We start from the raw sequence: 7,641 nt of genomic DNA, 5'->3' as shown, positions 1-7,641 counted from the left end.
CATGCCAGATGGGTTCATTCTGCTTTGCTTCCTGGGATTGTGATCCTCAATGTCTGTTCCTAGGATATTGTGTAAAATTCTTTGGAGTGCTGGTTTGGTATTCACAAAGTTCCTAAGGTGCTCTTTGTTATGAAAATATCTTATTTCTCCATCCATTTTGAAAGATAGTTTTGCAGGGTACATCAATCTGGGTTGGAGGCTGTTTTCTTTTAGGGCTTGGAATATGTCACTCCAAGCTCTTCTTGCCTTGATGGTTTGTGTTGAGAAGTCTGCTGTGATTCTGATGGGCTTTCCTTTGTATGTGATTTGTTTCTTTTCTCTGACTGCTTGGAGAACTTTGTTCTTCTGTTGGGTTTCTGGAATCTTAACAATTATATGCCTATGTGTAGGTTTTTTTTGATCAAGGCTATTTGGAGTCCTATATGCCTCACTTATGTGTATGTCAAGCTCTTTTCCCCTGCTTGGGAAGTTTTCTGCCATTATTTCTGTGAAGAGATCTCTTATGTCATCTCCACTCTCTCCTGATTCTTCATTGAGCCCAATCAGTCTTATGTTATTCTTTTTTGCATCATCTAGCAGCTGCTGGATTGATTTCTCATGTTCCCTTATAATTTTGAAGCAATTTTTCTTTTCCTGGTCACTAATTGCAATCTTATCTTCTCTATCTGAAATTCTGTCCTCACATTGGCTCATTCTGCTGTGTAGACTTTCAATGGGTTTTTTCATGTCCTGGAAATCTATTTGCATCTGTTTTATGGATTCCATTTGTTTCTTATGTTGGGATTCCATCATGTTCCTGAGCTCCTCTCTAGATTTATTAATCATGTCTTGCACTAGGGGCACAATTTCTCCTGTTATCTGAGAAATTATTTCTGATTTCATTTTTTCCAGATCCCCTTTTGTTGCCAATTCAGTGGGTCCAGGTAGTTGAGTATCAGATTGTTCTATCTCATTTCCCTTTGGGGTTGCTGTAGGTGATCTGGAAGTCTGGTTTTGAGACTTATTTACATGTTTTCTCATTTCGACTGGGGCAGGGGGCTGTTAGTGCCTGCATGGATTACCTCCTCTGAGCTGGGAGAGGTGGGTCAGAGTTCAGGAGCAGTGGTAGCGATGGTGACCCAAAAGCCCTTTCCTGTGAGCTGGGAGCAGTGGGAGGGATGGTGGCTGGATAGCCCCTTCCTCTGGACCAGGAGCAGTGAGATGGCGGCTCAGAAGCCCCTCCCTCTGGGCCGGGAGTGGTGGGACAGAAGGTGGCCCAAAAGCCATTTCCCCTGGGCTGGGAGAAGTAGGAGGGATGGTGACTGGGAAGCCCCTTCCTCTGGACCAGGAGCAGTGGGACAGCAGCTCAGTAGCCCCTACCTCTGGGCCGGGAGCAGTGGGACTCAGTACCTTGGTCTGGTGGTCTGATGTCCTCTGCGTCTTTGTAGTGTGGAATCATGTGGCTGCCTGTCTGCAGCAGGTGTGATTCGGCGTGTTCCGCGCAACTCGGGACCTCGGTAGGGCATGCACAGACCTGTCTGTCTGCAGCAGGGTGATTCAGTGTCCTCCACGCAACCTCTTTTAGATATTGAAGTAGAAGAATAAATAGTTGCAGATGATGATGCAGTTTCTGTTTTGAGCAGAGAAGTGTGGGTATCTGGAAAATAAGAACAGAGACATGTTTATGATAAATGTGATTTCATGCACATTGTAAACAAGTTTGCTTAGGTGACTGGTCCATGTAGAAGGTCTTGTATAGTAGGGAGCTAATGTCAAAGTCTGAATTTTGCCTCAGAGATTCCAATCCAAGCCATTGCTTGAAGACTCAGCAAGGCAGACACAACTGAGTGAATGACGTTTTCAAGAAAGGGCTTGGAATGAAATGAATACTGCATGCAGGGAAGATATCTTGGAAGAAACACTTCAAATGATAAAAGAAGAGCTTGAAAGAGAACTGATAAGGAATGAAGCACTTGGGGGAAAAATAAAGATTGGAAAAAAACCCAGAAAAATAATTTCAAATTTATTACAGGAGTCATAACAAATGCAACCACTAAAATGAACAAACTCTGAAGAGTTATAATTTTAATTTTACTATTCCTTTTCATTTATTATAAAATCTAGTTGCCTATCGAATGCTGCTCCAAGCTTCAAATTAGACAGTGAACTTGATGCTAAATTGATACTAGCCAAGCAAGCCTAGGGAATGTAATATACCAACTAATGTCGTGCTTTCTTTGTGTGAAAAAATCCTCTGAAAAGAGAAAACAGAAGCAAATTCATCAATAAGAAAAGGAAGTAGATACAAAGAATCCTCTTCACTATGAGGATAATGCAGATGAAAGCAAATACAGCAGTAGCTAAACTAATTATTGGATATGAGAATATGAGAAAAACCCTTAAAACTAGGAATAACTGCTCTTGTTTTCAATTTTAAAGTCAATTCTAGATACTTTGACCACTATTTAATTAGTTCACATTATCATGAGTTTCTACTTAATACAGTTTACTCACTTTTATAAAGATGGTGTTAAACAGCAAATATATAACAACTACTTGGTGATTTTTTGGAAAAGGAAATTAGTGTTTCCTACTCCCTCTCTTCCTCTTTGTTAGATTCCTTTTCTACATGGTTACAAAGTTTATACTTTTATTCCTTAGGCTACCAAAATAAGGAAACCATTTGCTACTTTGGGCTTCTCATATTTTAGTAATGAGAAACAAGTTTATCATAAGCACTAATATAATAATCATTTAAAAATTTAAGAATCTATAATTCTCTAACCCTATTATGTGGTATTAAATTATAATAATCACAATATTTGAAGGGAAGGATGAAGCCAAACGTCATTAATTATAAAAACAGTTAATTAATTAATACAAAAGGGTAAATATCCAGATATAGCAAAATATGTAACAAAAAGAAATTCTTGTCTTATATTTAAGAAATTATGATGAAATTCATTCAAACAGATTGATAATTCATAAAGTATCAAACAGATCGGTGGAACAGGATAAAAATATTAAATAGGTTACCATAAATATGAAAGTATAGTGTGTAAAAATAGTTCAAATCAGTGTAAAGAATGTAATGACTACTTGCCAACTACTAAACTTGGAAACTTCCCCCATCAAATAAATAAGCAAATATGTCCCTACTGGATTGAAGTTTTAACATAAAGACGAAATAATAACTCTTCAAGTGATTGAATGTATATTCTAACACTAAGAAAAAAAAATTTTTTTTTTTTGCCATACTGGAGATTGAACCCAGGATCTTGACACTGAACTACATCTCCAATTCTTTCCTTCTTTCTTTCCTTCTTTCTTTCTTTCTTTCTTTCTTTCTTTCTTTCTTTCTTCCTTCCTTCCTTCCTTCCTTCCTTCCTTTCTCTCCCTCCCTCCCTCCCTCCCTCCCTCTCTCTCTCTCTCTTTCTTTCTTTCTTTCTTCCTTCCTTTCTTTCTTTTTCTTTCATTTATTTTTACATTTTGAGACAGGTCATGCTAATTCACTGAGTTGGCCAGGAGGGACTTAAACTCAGTCTCTCTAAGTACTGGGATTATATGTGTGCACCACCACACTCAGCTAGAGAAAACTTAATCAAAATAAAATTCTGAAGTATGAAAGAGAAATCTCTTTCATTTTGGAAAATGAAAAGCAATTCTCTAAGAAGGTACAAAACTATACACAAATATATAATTGAAGAATTATTTAAAATATATTCAGTGTAGCTCTGTGATGTTTCATTTGTCAACTTGATTGGTTGGAGACCTGCCTGGGGGAATAGGAAACCATACATCTGGATTTGACTGGATGGGTCAAGGAAGCATGATCTTGAGATCTACCTGGTTTCTAGCCTCTTCCTATCTGCCCGTTTCTCTGCTCTGCTTCCAGGCTCCAATGAAAGGAACATCTTTGGCTCACTATGCTCTTCTGCCATGATGCTTCTACCTTGGACCCAGCCCATCATGGGCTGAATATTCTGAAGCGGTGGGCTCAAAACTCCTGTTTTAAATTTCTTGTGTCAGGTATTTTGTCCAAGTGACTAAAAAGCTAACCAATATGAGTTGACTTATTAAAGGCACACATTAACTACAACTTGATCCAAAATACAAAGTCAGAGAAAAGATCTGAATACCAATTCACAGGAGAGCAGCTCAATTGACCAACAGACAGATTGATACTGAAATTCACCAGCAGTAATAAAGATGTAAATTGATGTAACACTGAAAGATACCATTATACCCATCAAATTGTCAAAAGCTAAATTAAAATACCACCTATTGGTGATAGGGAAGGGAAAATACATGCACATTTCTATGAAATGCAATTTATCACTACATTTTAAGAAAGCAGTCTGACTACATCCATAAAAATTAAAAAGACAGAGCTATATCATCCAGCAGTTTCAATTATGGAAATATGTCTCATAGAAATAAAAGCACCAATAAATAAGATATGCTTACTACAGTGTTTATTATAGTGTTGTTCAAAGTGGGAACAATGGTACTAAAGTCAATGAGCATCAAAGCAAGGAAGGAGTCAATATAAATGATGGAATCTTGGCCTCACAGAAATTTATAGTCATTAAGAATGAATTGGAGATATAGTTGCTATTCCATGTACTACTAATGAGAAAAGTAAAATTTAGAAAAAGTTGTGTAATACGATTACATATCTTTAAAAAGTAACATATTTATAGCATACGCTTATGTATGTGTGAATGTAACTGAGTGTGTGTGTGTGTTTATGTTGGTGTTAATGGTTGAATGAGGAGAAAGTAGAGTAAGTTGTTGATATGTTTTTCTTTTTTTTATGGTACTGGGGATTGAACTTGGGTCCTTGCCCTTGCACAGCAGGTGGGGAAACCACTGAGCTAAATCTCCAGTCCAATATGGGTTATTTGGGGATATGGCAGAAGTCACAAGAGAGTTTTAGAGAGAAAAGAGGGATAAGGCAAATTGAAAGTACTGTTGTTAATATAATTGTCACCAAATAATTTACTCCCACTTATGAAAATATAGTATCACTAATATAGTATCACTTGCATAATATATTTTCAAATCTCAAAAATTGGGGAATTATGTGTTTAGTATAGTTCTTTCATAAAAATAGGCTAGAGTGGCACTCCCTGCCACCCAAGGGGAACAAGCAGAGCCAGTGCCCCTACCTGAGGGCAGGAGCTCTCAAGGCAGGCAGCAGGGCTGCCAGAGAGCAAAAAAATGTCATCAGTGGAATCACACAAGGAGAAAGTGTCTCAGTCTGACCATCCCCATCACCAAACTCAGGTAGTTCCTTTGAGCTAATAGACTTGAATGCTGGAAGTTTGCTTGAAACAGTTTCTCCTCATTGATTTTATTGTAAGATAATCGATTCTAAGGAGATATGGATTCCTTTCAACTCAGGATTCATAGCATATGGCTCTGGAAAAGATTGTAATGGGAGAGTTGCTCCCACTGATGGGGACAGGTATGATGTTCAGTTGGGGAAAAGAACACGATATGCTCTGTCCTGGGATGAATTAACATCAGAATTGAGTCAATGTACCTGATTTTACAAGGGAGACAAAGACAAGAAACATATTCCCTACTGAGGGAGCTTCCGCCAAGTTTTAGAGGAAATTTATGTGCTTTCTCTGACTGTAGATGAATGTAAAAAGAAACCGGAATCTCACAACAGAGAAATTATTATATTACACAGTCCAAAGCTCATAGTGCATTACCAGTCAATTGCAGAGTCTGATGAATGGGATTCAAAATCCACTGAGTAAGGTTGGCCAAGAAAGGTGAAGAGAGGGGTTGAGAACATCTCTATTGGCATTCATTGTGGAGAATCTTTACAAATAGATCACTTGGTCTTTGTAGTTCATGGGATTGCAGAAGCTTGTGATCTCCAATTTCAAAGTATTGCATAGTATGTTAATGATTTGTGTAGTGTTTCCTTGAACTTGCTATGGATACATTTTAAGAAAGCTCAAGAAAATCAGCAGATTGGAAGAGTAGAATTTCTTCCAGGCAGCTGGCAAAGTCCTTTGCATTCTATGGTGTTGGTGTAGATGGAGCAAATAACCTTGCCCAGCATTAACCACCCCAGGCACCTCACCAATGACATGATTCTTGTTGTCTTCTACAATAGCCCCACCTACTGTCAGGCTAATGTGGACCCAGTAGCTTCTGAAATGAAATGGATATACTTAGATACACTTTTTCTGCAGAGGAACCCCAATTTCAAAGGGGGAGTATTCATTGCTGGTCACAGTTTGTTTGGTTATATTGTTTGATATCCTAACAAATCAGAAAGATCCTTTAGGGGATATTGACAGTGAAAAGGATTTGCTAACTGCTATGGATCATGGAGACACACCAACACTGGAGGAAGACTTGAAGAAACTTCAACTCTCTGAAATATTTAATATCTTTGAGAAATAGAAAGAAGGTACAGAAATTCTGGCTTTATGTTCACACAGAGATATGCAGGAAATGGGAATTCTTTTATAGCCAACAAAGAAGTTATTAAACTACTTCAGGACCAGAAGAAATTGATGGGGTCTTAATTGACCAACCATACAGTCAGCTTCAGGGTGAACATCCCAAGAGAATCTAAATCCTGCAGTAATACAGATAATACTAGAAAGGATGAATATCTAGATTTTGGCATTGAGCAAGTATCTGTAAAGCATCCCCACTCATCTACAAACCAGAGATATTCTTTGCATTTTGATCTCTTGTTGAAATGTTCCTTACTGTCAGAGGACTAAAGAGAATTGATCCTAATCATGAATTTCTAATGTTTCTTCAATATTTATCATCCTTTTGATCCAATAGCTTATAGATCCTATAGGACTGAACCAATGGTGGTTACAGAAGTGGGATTTGAGCCAATGCATCACACATCATAAAAGCAGGAAGGGAGTGCATTTAGAACTGAGAGAGGGCTTGACCAGGATAAATATGGACCTTAAGAACTACTTGCTATGGTCACTGTAGATGGCCTAGAAGTCTCACCAGAGCTCCATCCATTGCCTTAAAAGCTTCAGAGACTGCTGAAGAAGCTGAAGCAGAACCCGAGTCGTGCAAGTTCAGAGAAGGCCAGTGATGTTAACATGGAAGACACCTCTGCAGCAGTTAAACAAGAAGTTCCACCCATCAATGTGGGAATGCTGAATAGAGGCCAATGCACTGACTATGTTCTATGGGAGAAACCCATTGGTTTAATGAGTTTAATTAATATTTATTTGCTTTATAAAGCCATCAGTACTACTGGGAATCTGAAGTTAGTGTTGCTGGTCCTCAAAGAGATCTACCAAACCCAGGGTGTCTTCCTTGACCAGCCCTTACAGTAGAAATGACCTATCTTTGGGTGCTTAATACCAACATTCAGGAACCCTTTTCCAGGAAATCCACCTGTTGGTCACTGCAATTTCCTCTCCTCAGCTGCATCATTTCCTGAATACTGCCTGCAATTTACTCACTTCTGAGGCCTTTGGAAGATAAGCTTCCTTTTTGGAAGTGAGCAGAAAAACCAAGGTAAGACTCTATCACTTTTTGGGGGGGGGTGCTGGGTACTGAACCTGGAACCTTTGCATTGAGTTAAATCCCCACCTCCTTTTTGATTTCTTAATTTTGAGACAATGTCTTGCTAAGTCACTGGTAGCTCAGGCC

The 7,641-nt window shown here is 38.4% G+C and overlaps 1 pseudogene; it reads left to right on the top strand.

Annotated features, from left to right (window-relative positions):
* The first annotated feature begins 5,202 nt into the window (after positions 1-5,202).
* On the top strand, positions 5,203-7,322 carry LOC101698580 (triacylglycerol hydrolase DDHD2-like; annotated as a pseudogene).
* Positions 7,323-7,641: the final 319 nt, after the last annotated feature.

This window comes from Heterocephalus glaber, unplaced genomic scaffold (assembly GCF_053883595.1).
Source record: "Heterocephalus glaber isolate CG9 unplaced genomic scaffold, H.glaber_assembly_v1.0 deba00000818, whole genome shotgun sequence".
In the NCBI taxonomy this organism is placed as follows: domain Eukaryota; kingdom Metazoa; phylum Chordata; class Mammalia; order Rodentia; family Bathyergidae; genus Heterocephalus; species Heterocephalus glaber.
Note: the sequence above shows the minus strand (reverse complement) of the source record. Positions and strands in the feature narration are given on the sequence as shown.